The 20,037-nt window shown below is 43.0% G+C and overlaps 1 protein-coding gene and 1 non-coding gene across 5 annotated transcripts in view; one reads left to right on the forward strand and one right to left on the reverse strand.

Annotated features, from left to right (window-relative positions):
• LOC122214281 (SREBF chaperone) overlaps positions 1 to 11,688 on the reverse strand; it is a 73,310-nt gene extending 61,622 nt beyond the window's left edge. For 2 of the 4 annotated variants that reach the window (XM_042929169.1, XM_042929168.1), the window contains exon 1: positions 11,548 to 11,688. The gene's annotated coding sequence lies outside the window, so the exon portion shown is untranslated. Of the gene's footprint in view, positions 1 to 9,351; positions 10,146 to 11,547 lie in introns of those variants that run through there. The other 2 variants (XM_042929173.1, XM_042929171.1) reach the window with 1 other exon arrangement.
• On the forward strand, positions 3,068 to 3,169 carry LOC122214651. The gene has a single exon (XR_006200032.1). It is a non-coding gene; the product is annotated as a U6 spliceosomal RNA (small nuclear RNA).
• Positions 11,689 to 20,037: the final 8,349 nt, after the last annotated feature.

A 20,037-nucleotide genomic window follows, 5' to 3' on the forward strand; every position in this document is an offset into this window, starting at 1 on the left:
ACAGAGAGAGAGGGAGACACAGAATCGGAAACAGGCTCCAGGCTCTGAGCCATCAGCCCAGAGCCTGACGCGGGGCTCGAACTCACGGACCGTGAGATCGTGACCTGGCCGAAGTCGGACGCTTAACCGACTGCGCCACCCAGGCGCCCCTCTGTTGTTCCTTTTGAATTTTGTGCCATGTGAATGTATTACTGCACTGAAAAGCTAAAATTAAAAATAATGAACAATGCTTCCCTGTGGAAGTAGCAGTCTTCCCTGAATTTCTGTCACTGTGTATTTCCCCCATGCCTGTGTTCGTTCTGACTCTCTGAGCCTCCTCTGATTGATTATGGTCCCTTTGGGAAGAAGGTCACAGCTGAATCGCCTTTGTGTTCCCTAGAGTACCCAGCATCTCATTTGGTGCCGAGCGGAAAGTCACTGCAAGTCTGTTCACTGTGCTAAACTAGTCCACTGGTGCAAACAATTCATCCTTGGGGGAAAGAAGATTTTTCTGAAAGTTGTTTTGCAAGGCGGCCCAATGATAAGGACAGGAAATTCTGCTTCTGAAAGCATCAAAATTAGCCAAACAATCCAGAGAATTCTCAGCAGACCAAGTTAAAAGTAAATGAACAGAGAGAGGAGTTTCACTTCATGAATGAAAGCTGATTTCAGAGAACTTGAAGCCTGAAAATACATATATATTCAAGAGGATGATTACTGCCACATTTAGAGTAATTGTTAGGATGGCACAGCAATACCCAGATCGAAGGGAAGACCAAATTATATTAACTGGTTGTGATGGTCATCACAAGTAACCACGTACATGATGCCGACTCTCTTCACAACTGGACAACAAATATATTACAGATTTTCTTCCACAGTGCCAGCTACCACATTCTTATTCCCTTCTGACCTGGTCAGGAAGGACTAACAAAGGGACTGAACTGACCCCTGCTAAGAATGTGGGCAAAGAATTTGTTTTAAACCTAGAAGCAACCCAGGAACCCAATGGGACAGCCCAGTCATTTCATAAGACTTCTGGCTGAGGGGGAGGGTGCCCTCAGTCTCAGTCCCAGCAGGTGCTGGCAGGAGCATGGCGAGGACCAGCCGCCTGCTCCCAGCTAACCGTGGGCAAGCACAGCCATATATATCCACACAGGACAGAGGCCCCTTGCCTGGTTTCCTGACAGAAGTGTGGCCTGATGGAGGGCACCACGGTTCTTGATAGCTTACCCTAAAGTGAGAGTGTGAAGAGACTCTTTTTCATTACTGTCACAAAAGCTTTTAATATAAACGCTACACAGAAAATGGTTTCATTCCCAACATAAATCTGCAAAAGCACTGTGAGAGAGAGCTTGAGATGAAGTTCACCTGGAGCTCTTCTCCTTGACACAGCCATTTTCAAAAAATGGTGCTGGGAAAACTGGACAGCCACTATGCAAAATAGTTAGATGGGACCATTACATCACATATAAAAATTCAAAATTCATCAAAGACCTAAACAAAGAGCTAAAACTATAAAACTCTTAAAAGAAAGTAGAGTAAAAGCTTCAGAATACTGGATTTGACAAAAATTTCTTGAATATGACACCAAAAGCACAGGCAGAAAAAAAAACTGGACCTCAAAAACTGAATTTTTGTGCATCAAAGGAAGCTATTGAGTGAAAAGACAACCCACAGAGTGGGAAAAAGTAATCATACCTGATAGGGACTTAATATCTAGAACACATAAAAAAACTTTTATAACTTGGCAACAAAAAACCAAAAAAGCCTATTCAAAAATGGGAAAAGGACTTGAATAGACATTTCTCTAGGGAAGATATACTAATGGCCAAGAGGCACATGAAAAGATGCCCAACACCACTAATCATTAGGGAATGCAAATTAAAACCATAATGACAGTGGGGTGCCTGAGTGGCTCAGTCACTTAAGTGTCCAACTTCAGTTCAGGTCATGATCTCGCGGTTCATGGGTTCAAGCCCCACGTCGGGCTCTGTGTTGCTAGCTCGGAGCCTGGAGCCTGCTTCAGATTCTGTGTCTTCCTCTCTCTGCCCCTCCCCCACTCGCACTCTGTCTCTGTCTCCAAAAAAATGAGAAAAAAAAAATTAAAAACAAAAACCATAATGAGATATCACTTCACATCCACAAGCATAGCTATTATTAAAAAATAAAAACAGGGGCACCTGGGTGGCTCAGTCAGTTAAATGTCCGACTCCTGATCTCGGCTCAGGTCATGATCTGGCGGTTCATGGGTTCAAGTCCCATGTCAGGCTCTGTGCTGACAGTGCAGAGCTTGCTTGGGATTCTTTCTCCCCCTGTCTATCTGCCCCCGCTCTGCACGCATGCCCTCTCCCTCTGTCTCTCCCTCTCTCTCAAAAATAAGTCAACATTTAAACATCTTTAAAAATAATAAAAAACAAATAAAAATGGAAAGTAACGTTGCCAAGGATGTGGAGCAACTGGGAACCCTTGTAAGTTACTGGTACAAAGTAAAATGGGGCAGCCACTGTGGAAAACAATCTAGCAGTTCCTCAAAAAGTTAAATACAGAATTACCATATGTTCCAGCAATTCCTCCCCTGGGTATATATCCACAAAGAACTGAAAGTAGGGATTTGAACAGATATCTGTACAGTCACGTTTATAGCAGCATTATTCACAATAGGCAAAGGGACAAACAGCCCAAATGTCTGCCGACAGATAAAGAGATAAATAAAATGTGGATATACATACAAGAGAATATTTGGAAAATATTCCAAAAGGAATGAAAAGAAAATGAAATTCTGACACATGATACAACATGGATGAACAATGTTCACTATGTTAAGTGAAATAAGCCACATATAAAAGGACAAACACAGTATGATTCCACTTATACGAGGAACTTAGAATAGGCAAATTCATAGAAACAGAAAGGAGAATAGTGGTTGCCAGGGGTAGGAGGAGGGAAGAATGGGAAGTTGTTTAATGAGTACAGAGTTTGTGTTTGGAATGATGAAAAAGTTCTGGAAATGGACAGTGGTGATGGTTGTACAATACTGTGAATATATCTGATGCCACTGAAAGGTACACTTAAAAATGGTTAAAATGGTGCTTCAGCAGTAACATATGGTAATACTGAAATGACAGAGAAGATCAGCATAGCCCTGTGCAAGGATGACACACAAATTTATGAAGCATTCCATGTATTAAAACAAACAAAAAAAATGGTTAGGGGTGCCTGAGTGGCTCAGTCTGTTAAGTGTCCAACTTTGGCTCAGGTCACGATCTCGTGGTTCACGAGTTCAAGCCCCATGTCAGGCTCTGTGCTGACAGCTCAGAGCCTGGAGCCTGCTTCGGATTCTGTCTCTCCCTCTCTCTCTGCCCCTTCCCTGTTCACAGTCTGTCTTTCTCTCTCAAAAATAAACATTAAAAAAAATTTAATGGTTAAAATGATAAATTTTATGTTATGTATATTTTATCACAATAAAAAAAAAAAACTCATCAAATAATTTAGAAAAGGGGTGCCTGGGTGGTTCAGTTGGTTAAGCATCCAACTCTTGATTTTTGACTCAGGTCATGATCTCATGGTTATGAGATCAAGCCCCATGTTGGGTTCCGTGCTGAGTGTGGAGCTTGCTTGGGATTCTCTCTCTGCTCCCTTGCTTGCACGCATGTATGCTCTCTCTCAAAGTAAAAAAAAAAATAAACATTTTTTTTAATGTAAAAAAAATTAAAATTAAAAAGTTAAAAATAAAACAATTTAGAAAGAAAAAATGAAAATATAAAAAGAGGAAGACTGAAAGATACAGATGAAGCAAGACTGCCCTGAGTTAATTAGTAAATAACAGATATAACTGAATAATAGGCACACAAAAGCTCACTGCTCTCTGCTTTTGTATATATTTGAATTTTACCATAATAAACATTAATAAACAAGGAAGTCTTTGTAATGTGCGAAACCTTTTTAGAATTTATCCCCTTACAAAATTTAGCAAGAATGAATATGCAAGGTTCAAAGACCTTCCAACTGGCTAGCTTAGTTGGAAGAGCATGCGACTCTTGATCTGGGGGTTGTGAGTTTGAGCTCCACATTGGGTAGAGATTACTAAAAAAAAATAAACTTAAAAAAAAGGGTTAAAAGACTTAAGCTTAAGGCCTAAAACTATAAAATTCTTTTCTTTATGCTTTATTTATTATTTAGAGAGAGAGAGAGAGAGAGAGAGAGAAAACCCCACGCACACAATCCCACAACCGTGAGATCATGACCTGAGCCAAAATCAAGAGTTGGACACTCAACCAACTGAGCCACCCAGGCATCCTTATAAAATTCTTATAAGAAAACCTAGGGCAAGGGGCACCTGGCTGGCTCAGTTAACCTTACAGTCATGAGTTTAAGCCCCATGTTGGGTGTAAGATAACTTAAAAAAAAAAAAAAAAAATGGCAAAAGCTTCACAACATTGGACTTGGCAATGATTTCTTGGATATGACACTAAGGACACAGGCAAAAGAAAAAAACAGATTGGACTTCTTAACAATGTTAAAATTGTGTGCATCAAAATACACCAGCAACAGAGTGAAAAGGCAGCACAAAGAATGGGAGAAAATATTCACAAATCAAGTACCTGGTAAGGGATTACTATCCAGCATACACAGAGAACTCCTAAAACAACAAAAAAACAAACAATCTGATATAAAACTGGGCAAAGGACTTGAATAAACATTTCTCTACAGAAGATACACCAATGGCTAATAAGCACATAAAAAGATGCTCAACATCACTAACCATTAAGGAAATGCAAATCAAAACTACAATGAGATATCATCTCACGTCCACTAGGATGGCTACCATCAAAACAAAACAAAACCCCAGAAAATAACAAGTGCTGGCAAGGATGTGGAGAAACTGGAAACCTTGTTCATTGCTAGTGATAATGTAAAATGGTACAGCCACTGTGGAAAACTGTATGATGGTTCCTTAAAAAATTAATCAAAGAATTACTGTATGATCCAGCAATTCCATTTATGTATATACCCAAAACAGAAAACAGGAACTTGAATATTTGTACACCCATATCCATAACAGCATTATTCACAATATACAAAAGGTACAAACAACCCAAATATCCATCACTGGATATATGGGTAAATAAAATGTGATATATAAATTCCATTTTAACACATGCTACAACATGGATGAATCACGAGGACATCATAATAAATGAAATAGGCCAGTCACAAAAAGACAAATACTGTATGATTCCATTTATATGATGTACTTAGAGTAGACAAAATCAGAAAGTAGAATGGTGGTTGCCAGGGGCCTGGGGAAGAAGGGAATGGGAAGCTGTTCAATGGTATAGAGTCTTGGTTTTCCAAGATAAAGAGAAATGGGAGATGAACGGTATTAATGGTTGCACATTATGAATTTATTCAAACCACTGAACTGTACACTTAAAATGATTAAGATGACAAGTTTTATATTATATATATTTACCACAATAAAAAAAATTAAACAACAAAAAAGAAGGAGCACACAGGAGGGGGTGGAGGGGGGAAGACAGGGCTAGGAGGGATTAAGTGTATTAGAAGGAAAGGAAATAGGAGGGGAACAGAGATTTGGTTACAATATAGTTACAGTAATGTTTAGAACAGGGATGAAATGTGTTTTATATATATGTATGTGTGTGTGTGTGTCTATATATATACATATATATATTTTTTTAATGCAGGGAGACTTTTTGTTTTAACGTTTATTTTCAAGAGACAGACAAAGACAGAGCATGAGCAAGGGAGAGGCAGGGAGAGAGAGGGAGACACAGAATCCGAAGCAGGCTCCAGGCTCCCAGCCGTCAGCACAGAGCCCGACGCGGGGCTAGAACTCACAAACTGTGAGATCATGGCCTGAGCCAAATTTGGACACTCAACTGATTGAGCCACCCAGGTGCCCCAAATGTGTTATATATGTTATGGTATAATCTAAAAGAGCAAAATAACTAGACATTAAAAAGAACATCATAAGCCAAAAGTAACCTTAATATAGAAAATACAAACCATAGAACTCTGAGTACAAATCAGACTCTGAACTCCCAAATAGCCAATGCAAAGAGGGAACCATTACTGACTTAGTTCACACTATACTTTAGACAAAATCAAAACAGTGGCTTCGAAGAGGCACAGTCACTCCAAGCATTAAACCTCAAGGAAATTCCAGTAGGCCTCAGAGATTTTCTTAGGGACTTCTCACACAGATCTCCATGCAAGCTGATGGGACCATGCAAAGTCAGTTTACTAAAAAACAATTGGAGGAGGGGCCAAAATTATGTTGCCTCCTAATGATCTGGCTTCACTCAAAGACAAAACACTGCCCAGAACATGTGCATTGAAACACCTTCCAGCACAGTCTCACGAATGTTTTCTCACAGTTGTGCTTGGGATGGCATTTGGGAAGTGAAAAATTCAAGATTATCCTCCCTGACAGGAATATGAGATGCAACATTCTCTGTTGTTTGCTAAAGGCAGGTCTTGATGTTTCCAACAGTTACTGGTGCAGGGATGACAAATCAAAATGGACGTCCACATCCAACCAGAGGTCAGGCCTGAAAGAAAGGACCTAATCACCCCATGGAGATGAGGCGGCATCTACATGAGCTGGTAGAGAGAAGAAGAGTGGGGTACGTCATTTTGGGGAAGATCATGAGAGCAGGGAGCTACTAAAGATTGTTGAAGAGGACCATGATTGGAGACTTTGAGTGATAGTGCAGTCTTCTGAAAGGTGCAATCCCAACCCACAGCCAAACACAGCAAGCTGCTCAAAGTTGAAAGTTACTGGGAAACATAAAAATAAATGAAATTTTAACTTTAAAAAAACAAAAATGGGGGTCCCTGGGTGGCTCAGTCGGTTACGTGTGTGACCTAAGCTCAGGTCATGATCTCGCATTCTATAGTTGGAGCCCTACGTTGAGCTCTGTGCTGACAGCTTGGAGCCTGGAGCCTGCTTCGGATTGTGTGTCTCCCTTGCTCTCTGCCCTTCCCCTGCTCATGCACGCACTCTCTCTCAAAAATAAACATTAAAAAAATGTTTTAAATGCTGTAGAATAGGGGCGTCTGGGTGGCTCAGTCAGTTGAGCGGCCGACTTCGGCTCAGGTCATGATCTCGCGGTCCGTGAGTTCGAGCCCCGCATCGGGCTCTGTGCCGACAGCTCAGAGCCTGGAGCCTGTTTCAGATTCTGTGTCTCCCTCTCTGACCCTCCCCTGTTCATGCTCTGTCTCTCCCTGTCTCAAAAATAAAAAAAATTTTTTAAATAAATGCTGTAGAATAGTGTTTTACATAAAATCATGTTTACGCAATAACAAAAAATGGATACAAGACAGTATGATCTCATTATAGAGAAAGAACACGCGAGAACAAGAAAATGAGCAAGAATAAAGCCTGCCACTGGAATTATAGGAAAAAAAAACCTGTGCACATGCACACCTGCCTATTAACTGTTCAACAGACAACTTGTATTTTTTAAACATCTCTAACCCCTCAACAAATTTAGAAATATAGGATTGCAGTAAAAAATAAAAATAGCAATATAATGAGAATGAAATTCTCAACTGAGAATTGAGAATTATGACATCATCTAAAAATAATGAGAAAACTGGCTAAGAACAAGAGCCAGTTATGTACTTGGCAAAACTATAGTATACGACTAACGCTGATGGGATTCAGTGTGAAACACGTAAGTACTGGCATCATGCTCTGGTTTTAGGTGCACTGATGGAGCCATAGCTCTCAAAGTATAGTTCCCTAGACCAGCAGCAACACCTGGTAACTTGTTTGAAATTCAAATTCCAAGGCCTAGCTGTAAACTACAGAGTCAGGGACTGTAGTGAAGTGAGGGTAAAACCAGCCCTCCAGGTGATTCTGATTCACACTAAAGTAAGAACTGCTGGTATGAATCATGTCCCACCTGGATTTAAAAATAAATAAATAAAAAGCTTGTCTAGCCAAAGAAATACAGTTTTTGCTCAAACCCCTTTCTGTTATTTTAACCTGAACTCCTAAACATGCACTAATCTATTCAACTGTGAAATAAGCTGGAAGTAACTTAAATATATTTTTTAAATTAGAATTCTGGAATTTCTTGTTTTAATATAATGCACCAATCACTGCAGAGGAGTGACCTGAAGAAAATCAAATCTAGTTTGTAAAAAGCGGTAAGGAATCAACGTATCTGGAATTTCAATATATCTAACTATCATCTAAAATTTGCAAATACTCTGAAGTTGCTTAACAGCTACGACTATTACAACTGCCACATTTACGTTAACTGATTGTTTTAGTGTCTCACTTCTGACATTAACAGGTTTAAAATAGAAGAGATTCAACAAAATTTTAATTTCTAAAGGGCTAGCTCAGTCACTATAGCTTCAAACTTAAAACTGCTGCTATATTTGAGACAAAGACCATTAAAATAACCATATCCTCTTTCACAAAATTGTAACTGCAACTTTTAAAATAATTTATAATTGGTTATTAATATGAAATACCATTCTCCCTCTTTATGTGGAATCACACTGAACTTCATTAAACTTCCAACTCAGGAACAAATGATTAGCACACCTTACATATTTGATACAAATGCTAAATATCAAATCAGAGGTTTCCAAATGTTTTTGATTATGAAACCCCAACAAGAATTTGAGTAAACATCCCAATATATATATACTAGTACATGTTATATGTATATACTACTATATAGTGTACATTATAAAATAACCTAATAAAAATTAACTAAAGCTAAAATAAACACGAAAGTCAGTTTTTTTTTTTTTCCCTGAGACCCATGTGCACCTTTGAGGCATGCACTCCCCATCTTTGGACTCCACTGCAAAACTCATGTATGGGCCAGCAACCCTGCAAGCGTTCTCTGGCAGTGCCCCTGACCACTCAAGTGGAAGCTGTCAAATGCAGGGCCGTCAAATGCAGTCTACTTCCTGCTGAGTTCCACATCTGAGACTTGGGTCTGTGATGCTGGCTTCTACCCTTCACCCCATCACCTTCTTCTGCTACCTCTCACCTGCCAACGGGCAACGGAGGAGACTGTGAAGCCAGCAGGCGCAAGAAGAACATAAAAGTACAGACTGTCATCAAGCAAGCCTAGGTTTGCAGAGCCTGGGCTCTGCCTCTAACTCAGCAGGTGACCCGGGGCCAGGCAGATAACATCTGTAAAACTCATCATTAAAGGGGGTGATAACAGTATCATCTCCCCCAGTTACTACGATGATTAAGTGAGATAAGCTATTATTAGAGCACCTAACACAGTATCTAGACAGTACACACGTTCAATAAATATTTCACTCAAAATTACTACTTCAGGCAGGGGGAAAAAAAAAACACGTCACCTGGACTTTGTTTCATCAGCCAACTCAGGAAGGCAGCAAGTTAAGTTACAGTGGAAGTAGCTCAAGTAGCAGGGTCTGGCAGATCTGAAGGCCTGATCCACCACTTACAAGCTGGGTGACCCTGGAAATCCACTTTCTCTACGAGACGCAACCTTCTCATCGGCTCAAATGGAAGTGATGACATAAACCGTATACAAAGTACCCGTCAGAGCCAATATAACTAACCCTGGAGACAGCAAATGGCTACCAATGGTGAGGTTAAACAAACAGCACAGAAACCTAAGTGTCATTCCACGGTCCTTAAGACACATCCATGTGCATGGCTAGATACTAAGAGAGTAAGCATCTCTAAAGTCTGCCGCCAAACATTAATAAATGCACGAGTACTGAACCCCACAGGCATGGTTTGCTTCCCAACTGGACAGTTTACTTGCTCAGGCAACTCATAATGACCCCAGGCAACTCATAGTCTTTCTGCCCACTAGGAGTAGACTTTTTATCCACCCCACAACCGTAAACTAGTCTAGACTGCTGGGATGGTGAGGGGGAGGGGGGGATACGAATGATTATAAAGCACACGGGGACCTCAGGAGACATGCTGCTTTTGCACAACAGCAAAAAAAGAGAGAGACAGAGAGAGAGAGAGAGAGAGAGCTCTCAAACACCCAATTAGTTCATAATAAATGAGAAGTAATGCTTTCAATCTATGACCAAAAGAATATTAAGATACATTTATATTTTGTTTTTTATATCTTGTGCCTAGTGGGAATGCTCCAAATGTGTAAAAACACCTTAAAACCAAAACTATATTAACATTCACTTAGAAATATACAGGTCAGGGGCACCTGGGTGGCAGTTAAGCGTCTGACTTCTGCTCAGGTCATGATCTGGCAGTTGGTGAGTTCGAGCCCTACGTTGGGCTCTGTGCTGACAGCTCAGAGCCTGGAGCCTGCTTTAGATTCTGTGTCTCCCTCCCTCTCCCCCCCGCCCCCCCCTCACGTTCTCTCTCTCTCTCTCTCTCTCTCTCTCTCTCGCTGTCTCAAAAATGAATAAATGTTCAAAAACAATATACAGATCAGATGGCAACTACTCTTGTGGTGAGCAAAACATAGGAAGTTCAATCACTGTTGTACATCTGAAAATAATGTAACATTGCAAGTCAACCATACTCCAAAAAATTTTTATCTTAAAATGTGGCACTGTAAAAAAAAAAAGGAAAGAAATAGTTCATCATTTAAGCAGCATTCAGGAACACTAGGGTGTGTTCGGCACTAACCAGACATCCTTGACCCTAGCCTTCAATCTTAGCACGATATCCTGAGACAGCAGCACACCAATAAGCCACCATATAACCAAACTCCGCAAAACGTCTGGTCGGATAAAAGAAACACAAACCTAACATCATTAAGTAAACCTTTCGTAGGTCTTTTTCACAAATATTATTACAAAATCCCCAAAGAGTGTAATCACGCAGCTCTGATTGTCACCCTAAGAGGTGGGATAGCCAGAAGCCAGACCGAGGAGAACTCCTCCCAGAACCCCCACAGGGACCCGCCGCCCCCTCCGGCCAACAGCATTTCCACCTGTACAACTTTCCGCGATTCAAACGGTCCAGGCTCCCTGCAACCGTGACATTATAAATAATCCTGTATGATATACTAAGGTAATAATAAACACGAAGCAACACGGTAAACACAGGCAACGTGATTGAGCAAAGTTTGGGCTTCGGCAAAACATAAAACTAGAAGCCAGGCAAAACCCAGCAAAGAAGCTACGTGTTGCCTCAAAACCAGAGAGCCCAAAAGAGACAGGAGTAGACAGCATGCTCTCCCCCGCACTCTAGAAAACCCAGACAGCCCCAAAGCAGGTTCTAGAAGCGGCGGCTTCCCGGGACCGCGGGCCAGGGGCTGGCCGCAACGGCGAGACCCCCTCCCCCGGCAGTGGTCACGCGGGACCAGGGGCTGGGTGGGGGCACGGGCGCGCGGGCGGGGGCGCGGCCCGGGTGGGGGTGGGGACGCGGCGGCCCGGCCCCCCTCTCCGGGCTGCGGTCTCCCGGCCCGCACGGCTGCTGGACAGCGCCCACGCCCGCGCACCAGTGCCCCCGGCGGTCCGCACCCCCGACTTCCCGGGACCGCGCGGCCGGAGGCCCGAGCCCGAGCCCGTGGACAGGCGCCGTGGGGACACGCGCGGCGGTACCTGTGGCGGCAGCAGCTCCCAGGCGGCGGTGGCGGCGGCGGCGGGGGCGGGGCGCGGCGTGCGCGCTCCCGGCCCGTGGTCCGGTGCGTGGTGCCCGCCCTCTCTATGCCGGCCGCCTGGCGCCCGCGCAGCTCTCCGCCCCTTCACCTCTCACCTCCTACCTTTCCCCTCCCGCCCTCACCGCCCTCCGCACGTGCTCCAGAGGCGCGCACATGCGTAGTCGAGCCCCGCCCTCGGCTCCCGCTTGCCCCCTGGCGGACGCCCGCCACAACACACAGAGGGAGGGAGAAGCGGCGGTCCTGGGCTGGGCGGGGCGGGGCGGGGCGTGAAGATGGGGCAGGGCCCTGAGGACTGCACCAGGGCTTTTGACAGACAGCACCTTCCAGAGAATTTATCAAGAACGTGCACCAGATGCCTATGGCCCCGTTTGGAACAGCGATAAATTAAAAACAACCATGCAGATGCACAACAAATACATATGGCTGGAATAACTTCTGTCCATAAAACAGATTTCCCTACAGCCTTTTTAAAGGATAAGTTTTATGAATATTTACTGATGTTGAAACCTGTTCTTGAAAGATGGTTCAAAATGAGCTGTGCAGTACGATCTCATTTTTGTGAAAAGTCATCCACAGAGAAGGAAGGCTCTGGGTGCTGCTGATGTGTGGTGGGCAGATATGATTGAGTGGCGGGCGGGTTTAGGGTGCTGGGCTTTCCTATCCGCCGAGGGGCATTTAACCATTCATTTTACACATACTGTGTGTCTTTGTTGGAACCGCACATCTGCGTCCACTGAGTTTTTTACTATGTGCCGGGTGCTGAGCTGAGCATTCATCTGAGCGTCCCGAAAGCCCTTACGTAGGGCTCCTTACTGGGTCTCACACAAGCGGAACAGGAGGGGCCTTCGCCCGCGCTGGGGACACAGCCCAGCGCTGACCATGCTGGGATGCTGCGCGCTGCGACTGCCCGGGGCCCACGCGCAGGGACCTGGATCGCACCCCCTTCGCCCTCGAGTGCCAGGGGTCGGCCCCGCCCCCACCCTGCCGCCCTAGGCATGCTCAGCTCAGCCGCACCCACCCCGGGGCAGATCCTGATCCAGCCCTCAGGAGCGGATGGGACAATGCAAGATGGGACTCCAGCCCCCAGCGCCTCCTAAGCCTTCTTCAAAGAGTCATACTCCTCCCTCACGCCCATTCATTTCCACTGGACTCTGGACCGCCTCTCCAAGGCCGCCTAAGGCTTGCCTCCCTCCCTGCCCCACCACACTATTGTCACAGGGAAATTAAACAATAGTGAGGACAAGTGGCCTAGGCCCAAAGTGACCTTGAAGATTTTGCCCTGTATTCAGGATTAGTTTCTGGCTTTAGATGGGAATTTTTATTCTATGAAGAATTTGTTTTTGGTTTTATTTTTATGTGTTTTTTTTATTACGTGATGGTCCCTTACTGGTACTGTTTCCATGAGTGCCCGAGACCAGGGGGAAAGGGGTAGGGAAACACACGTCTTGCTTGTTTTTAAATTAGAGAGAGAGGAGGGCACCTGGGTAGCTCAGTTGGTTGAGCACCTGACTTTGGCTCAGGGCATGATCTCACACTTCGTGAATTCAAACCCCACATGGGCTCACTGCTATCACTGCAGAGCTGGCTTCAGATCATCTGTCCCTCTCTCTCTCTGCCCCTCCCCCCTCATGCTCTCAAAAATAAATGATAAAAAACAATTTAAAAACAAATAAATTAGAGGCCACAATGGGCAGCAGCGTGGAGAGCCTTACCTACATCCCTCATCCATTCTCACATCACTCTCTACACATCTGGCCCTTGAAATGCCATCCTCTGGCCCCCCAAAAACCTTGAGCAAGAGGGATCCCACTTATCCTTCAGCTGTTCCTTCTCTCTCTCCACTGTCTCATTCCTTTTGGCAAAAATAAAGTCTATCCAGTTTATTTTTAGTTTTCTTGGTGAAGCTACTGTGACCCTGCATGACTCAGTCCCAATCCTTTCCTTTTACTGCCAAGTTTCTACAAAGAATGTGGTTCCAAACTTGCCTTACAGCAGAATCACCTGGGGAATATTTAAAGTTAAATCTGTCTTCCTGAGCCCTATCCTAGGCACACTGGATCAGAGTCCACTCCAGAGAGGGGGAGGAGCCTGCCTTTTCACAACCCCCATTATGGAGACTTAGACTGTCTTTTGGGAAGTGCTGTCACCCCCCCACCCTTCTTCACCAACTCCTCCCCACCCAAACACTCCACCAAACCTGTGTCTGCAGGGGACTGACTCTCAGCAAGGTCTGGACACTGCCTCCAAAAACAAGAGCCTCCAAAACGGACGAGCACTTAGCTAAGCGTCTATGTACCTTGCAGCACCCACTGCCGAGAGTCCTTCATGGCTGGGAGCTGAGGTTCTTGGGCCCCTGGTGAAGCTGCTCCCTAGGAGTGGAATGCAGTGGCCGTGATTTTTGGGTTCCTCCAACATTTTATTATGAAAACAGAGAAAAGTTGAAAGGACCACACAGTTAACAACTATATACCCTAGAGCTGTTAATGTTTTGCTTAGTATCTTATACCTATCAAACACACACACACACACACACACACACACACACACACACGAAATAAAACTTCTCTTCCTTTATCCACCCAACAATCCATTCAATTTGTTATGCATTCCCAGGTAAGTTGCAGATACAACTTCAGCTTTTTTCTTTTTTAATGTTTATTTATTTTTGAGAGCGGGAGTGAGGGAGACAGAGGAGCCAAAGCAGGTTCTGCACTGACAGCAGAGACCCTAATGTGGGGCTCGAACCCACGAACTACGAGATCATGACCTGAAGTCAGACGCTTAACCAAGTGAGCCACCCCGGCACCCCATGACACATTCAGGTGAAACATCTTCATTTAGCCCTAACTAGCCAAAGCTCAAAGCTCAACTTTACTTCAGATTGCTCCCCACGGGAATGATAAATCCAAAAGCTTTAAAAACTCAGTGGAGCAGAGAGATCATCAAGAAGTGATAACAGTCCCCCATACCGGAGCTTCCACACTGGGCCAATCCTTATGACAATCTTAAAAATAGCAGCTTGGTCTATTTTACCAATGAAGAAAATGTCTAAAGAGAGGAGGAGGTTTGCCTAAGGTCACTCTGGTAACTGACCAGGTGGCCACAGGCTAAGACCCAGGGCTCTGGGTTCTCAGCCCTCTGTCTAGCTACCTCCACCTGTCATGGACACAGAGAAGGGTGTTTTATAACGACACAGGTCTGTCTCTGCAATCATTTGCACTCACGACCATGCCCACCATGAATTAAGCATTAGTGATAGCAGCTGGCAGCATGGTAAAATGGAAAAGACTGTTTCAGGACCAGACTCCTTGGATTTGTTATTATTATTTTTTTAATGTTTATTTATTTTTGAGAGAAAGAGTGCAAGTGGGGGAGGGGCAGAAGAGAGAGGGAGACACAGAATCCAAAGCAGGCTCCAGGCTCTGAGCTGTCAGCACAGAGTCCGATGCAGGACTCAAACCCATGAACCATGAGATCATGACCGGAGCCGAAGTCGGATGCCTAACCATCTGAGCCACCCAGGCGCCCCAGACTCCTTGGATTTGAATCCTGGTCCTTACATGGAGCAGCAGTGACTGTCCTGTGGCTGGGAAAATTAACCTCAGGAAACCTTGACTCACAAGTCCAGTTCTAAGATGCAACCAAGAATAACAAAAATACCAACCTCTGTGGCCTGCAAAAACATTGAATCAATGTGAACCCATGTAAAATACCAAGACTCCAATAAACAGTAGCCATTCTATTTCTGATACATTCATGGTATCTGTAACCATGATACAGTCATTAAAAATACTTAAAATCTCCAAGTTGTGTTGATACTCATTCAGTGCCTTCATTACCTAGCAAGTTCCTGCCATGTTATCAGAAGCCAGGAATAGAAGATGTTAATTCCCTGCACTAGAGAAGTTGTCTTTGTGCATACCTTCAAGCAGAACCTTATAGGAAATATGGTAGTGGTCACTACAAAGGCCATGATAGTGCCAATGATAATGACAAACTTTTTTTTTTAGTTTATTTATTTATTTTGAGAGAAAGAGACAGAGAGAGACCACAAATGGGGGAAGGGCAGAGAGAGAGAGAGAGAGACAGAATCCCAAGCAGGCTCCAAGCTCCCCTCTGAGCCCGATGCAGGGCTTCATCTCAGGATGGTGAGATCATGACCTGAGCCTAAACCAAGAGTCGGACACTTAACTGACTGAGTGAGCTCGAGTTGGGGAGGGGCAGAGAGAGGGAGAGACAGAATCCCAACCTTTGGGGGGCACAGATAGAGATCTCTGTGCTAAGCAGTGCAGAGCCTGACAAGAGGCTTGAACTCACAAACCATGAGATCGTGATCTGAGCTGAGATCAAGAGTCAGACACTTAACTGACTGAACCACTGAGGTGCCCCACCTCACACCACTCTTAACAAATTTCCCAAATATTGGAGCAACGTTGAACTAAAAAAAAACTTTTGCACAGCAAAGAAAGCCATTAACAAAATTAAAAAGCAACTGATTGAATGGGAGAAGAGATTTGCAAATGATATATATGATAAGGGGTTAGTATCTAAAATACATAAAAAGGAGCGTCCGGGTGGCTCAGTCAGCTAAGTATCTGACTCTTGCTCTCAGCTCAGGTCTTAATCTCAGGGTCAGGAGTTCAAGTCCAGTGTTGGGCTCCAAGCTGGGCATGAAGCCCACTTAAAAAAAAATCAAATTGGGGCGCCTGGGTAACTCAGTCAGTTAAGCATCTGCTTTTGGTTCAGGTCATGATTTCATGGTTCACGAGTTCAAGCCCCACATCGGGCTCTCTAACTGTGCACACAGAGCCTGCTCAGATCCTCTGTCCCCCTCTCTCTCTGCCTCTCCCCACTTGTGCATGTGCCCTCACTCTCTCTCTCTCAAAAATAAATTAGAACTTTAAAAAACTTAAAAAAATAATTTAAAAAAATAAAATACATAAAAAATTCATATAATTCTGTACCAAAAAAAAAAGGTCCAATTAAAAAATGGGCAGAAGACATGAACAAGTATTTTTTTCTAAGTGTATTTATTTTGAGAGAGAGAGCGCACACACGAGTGGGGGGATGGGGAGAGAGAATCCCAAGCAGGCTCCACACTCTCAGTGCAGAGCCTGACATGGGGCTTGAACCCACTAACTGTGAGATCGTGACCTGAGCCAAAGTCAAGAGCTGGATGCTTACCTGATTGAGCCACCCAGGTGCCCGAATAGGCATTTTTCAAAGAAGATATCCACATAGCCAATAGACACATGAAAAGATGCTCAACATCATTAATCATCAGGGAAATGCAAATCAAAACTACAATGAGCTATCAGTTCACGCTGGTCAGAATGACTAGAATCAAAAACACAAGAAATAACAAGTGCTGGAGAGGATGTGGAGAAAAAGGAAACCCCATGCACTGTAGGTGGGAATATAAATTGGTGCAGCCACTGTAGAAAACAGTATGGAGATGCCTCAAAAAATTAAAAATAGAAATTCTATATGACCCTGTAATTCTATATGTGAGTACTCACCCAAAGAAAAGCACTAATTCAAAAAGATAAGGCACCCCTATGTTTACAGCAGCATTATTTACAACAGCCAAGATCTAAAAGCAACTCAAGTGTCCATTGCCAGATGGATAAAGATGTCTTACACTCTCTCACTTTCCTTCTCTCTCACACACACAGTGGATTACTCAGCTATAAAAAAGAATGAACTGTTGCCATTGGTGACAACACGATGGACTCAGGGTATTACGCTAAGTGAAATAAGTCAGGCAGAGAAAGACAAATACCATATGATTTCACTTATATGTGGAACTTAAAAACAACAGCAACAAAAGATTTATAAATACACAGAACTGATGGTTGTCAGACGGGACGGGGGTAGGAGAATGGGCCAAACAGATGAAGAAGATTAAGAGATACAAACTTCCAGTTATAAAACAAATAAGTCACAGGGATGCAAAGTATGGCATAGGGAATATAGTCAATAATATAATTAATAACTTTGTATGGTGACAGACGCTAATTACCAATACTTGAATCCTGGTATTTCATTATGTATGTAACTGTCAAATCACTATGTTGTACACCTGAAACTAATATTGTATGTCAACTTCAACAAAAAATTTTTTCCCTATTTAAAGAAAAAATAAGCAAGGGTGGCATTATTTGCAGATGTTAATATCTGGAAAAAGGAAAACAAGAAAAAATATCAAAAAATTCGGGAATCTCAATCAGAAAATTATTAGAATAGTTGAGAAAAACTGTAGGATAAGTTATAAATTTTAAGAAGTCAACTACATCCCTATGTCAAAGACACCAAAGAAATAGCCACAAAATGGGATCATTTCTTGTCGAGTAATAAAAAAAAAATTTAATAAGAGGGTATTAATTTCTTCACTATTTTTTTTAAATAAAATTATACGATGACAATTTTAAAAACAAGAGAAAAAGTCACTGAAGGATACTGTCTAGAGCTTGAATGAAGTGCTGGTAAAATTCATCTGGACAAACAAGAGGGCACGATATCCTTTTAATAAAGGCTCTTGAGAGCAGACATATACTAAACTTTCAGTATCAATTAAAGACAAATTTCAGGGCCATCTGGGTGGCTCAGTTGGTTAAGCGCCAACTTGGCTCAGGTCATGATTTCACAGTCCGTGAATATGAGCCCCACATCAGGCTCTGTACTTCAGATCCTCTTTGCCCCTCCCCCCCTTCACGTGCGTGCCTGTGCATGCACATGCACTCTCTCTCAAAAATAAGCAAACATTAAAAAACAAGATAAATTTCGGGGCGCCTGGGTGCCTCAGTCAGTTAAGCATCAGAATTTGTCTCGGGTCATGATCTCGCGGTTCATGGGTTTGAGCCCCACGCTGGGCTCAGAGACTGGAACCTGCTTCAGATTCTGTGTCTCCCTCTATCGTTGTCCCTCCCCAACTCACTCTCTCTCTCTCTCAAAAATAAAGAAACATTAAAAAATTTTTAAGTAAAAAATAAAAAAAGGATAAATTTCAGAAAAGCTCAGTTTTAAGAACTTTACGTATAAATAAAGCCAAACTACATAAAGAGGATCACTACTTTTCAGTAAATACTATAAATACTGTCGGGCTATTTAGTTATCAGCAGGTAGACAAATTGCAGTACTGTAGCAAATTCTAAAGAAGTTAATTTTCTTAAATTATTTTAAACCAGAAACAACAACAAAGAACAGCACCTTCATTCCATTCAGGAAGAAAAATATATTCCTGAATCCTGAAGAATAAAGGTAACATCAGTGACAAAATAGGAACATTCCAACGTCTTGTTCAAATAGTACTGCCTCCATAAATTCTTCCCCAGTTTTCTGCTCCCTTAACAACAAAACAAAAACAAAAACGTGATGGGGAAATAATTACTCCTTCCTGTGACCACCAATCTGTCCCCACTCACTACTTGAGTTGCTTCTGTGGCCCGCATCATCTTCTCCACAGCTGCACGTTATTTATGTCAATGCCTGTTCCCTAGCCCCCATCACAGCACAGCAGGTGACTTGAGGACCGTCTTTATCTTGAGTCCCTCATATAAAACAGGAACTCCACAAAAACTTCATGAATTAATGCATATCTGCATAGAAAACAAAACTTTTTAAATTTTTTTAATGTTTATTTATTTTTGAAACAATGCAAGAGACAGAGTGCAAGCAGTGGAGGGGCAGACAGAGGGAGACACAGAATCCGAAGTGGGCTCCAGGCTCCGAGCTGTCAGCCCAGAGCCCAAACTCACGAACTGTGAGATCATGACCTGAGCTGAAGTCGGACACCTAACCGACTGAGCCACTCAGGCGCCCCAAAACTTTTTTTTTAACGTTTATTTTTGAAATGGGAGAGAGAGAGAGAGAGAAAGAGAGAGAGAGAGAGAATAGAAGAGGGGCAGAGAGAGAGGGAGACAATCCGAAGCAGGCTCCAGACTCTCAGCTGTCAGCACAGAGCCTGATGCGGAGCTCAAACTCACAAACCGAGAGATCATGACCTGAGCAGAAGTCGGATGCTTAGCCAACTGAGCCACCCAGGTGCCCCAAGATAAAGTATTTTTAAAAACCCAAATATAGAAAAAAATATACATGAACACAGGCAATGATAAAATCCTTTCCAAAATATTACAAAGAACTGAGAACACAAAGTTGACACCACATTCTAATTGATAAGTCATTAAAAGTGAGGAATACATTCTCAACACATGGGAAAATACAAAGAAAATTATATCCTAGCCATTCAAGAGATATTCATTTTTACAAACTTTACACAACTATTAAGTTAGTAAAAATTAAGTTAAATCCAACATTGGTGGAGGAAAACGTAGAGGTCACTGTTAACTGGCTCCATCATTCCAAAGAACAATCTTGATACCACGTGAGGGCCAATCCAGGCTTTAATTCAGAAATTCCTCTACAGGGAAAA

This window comes from Panthera leo, chromosome A2 (assembly GCF_018350215.1).
Source record: "Panthera leo isolate Ple1 chromosome A2, P.leo_Ple1_pat1.1, whole genome shotgun sequence".
In the NCBI taxonomy this organism is placed as follows: domain Eukaryota; kingdom Metazoa; phylum Chordata; class Mammalia; order Carnivora; family Felidae; genus Panthera; species Panthera leo.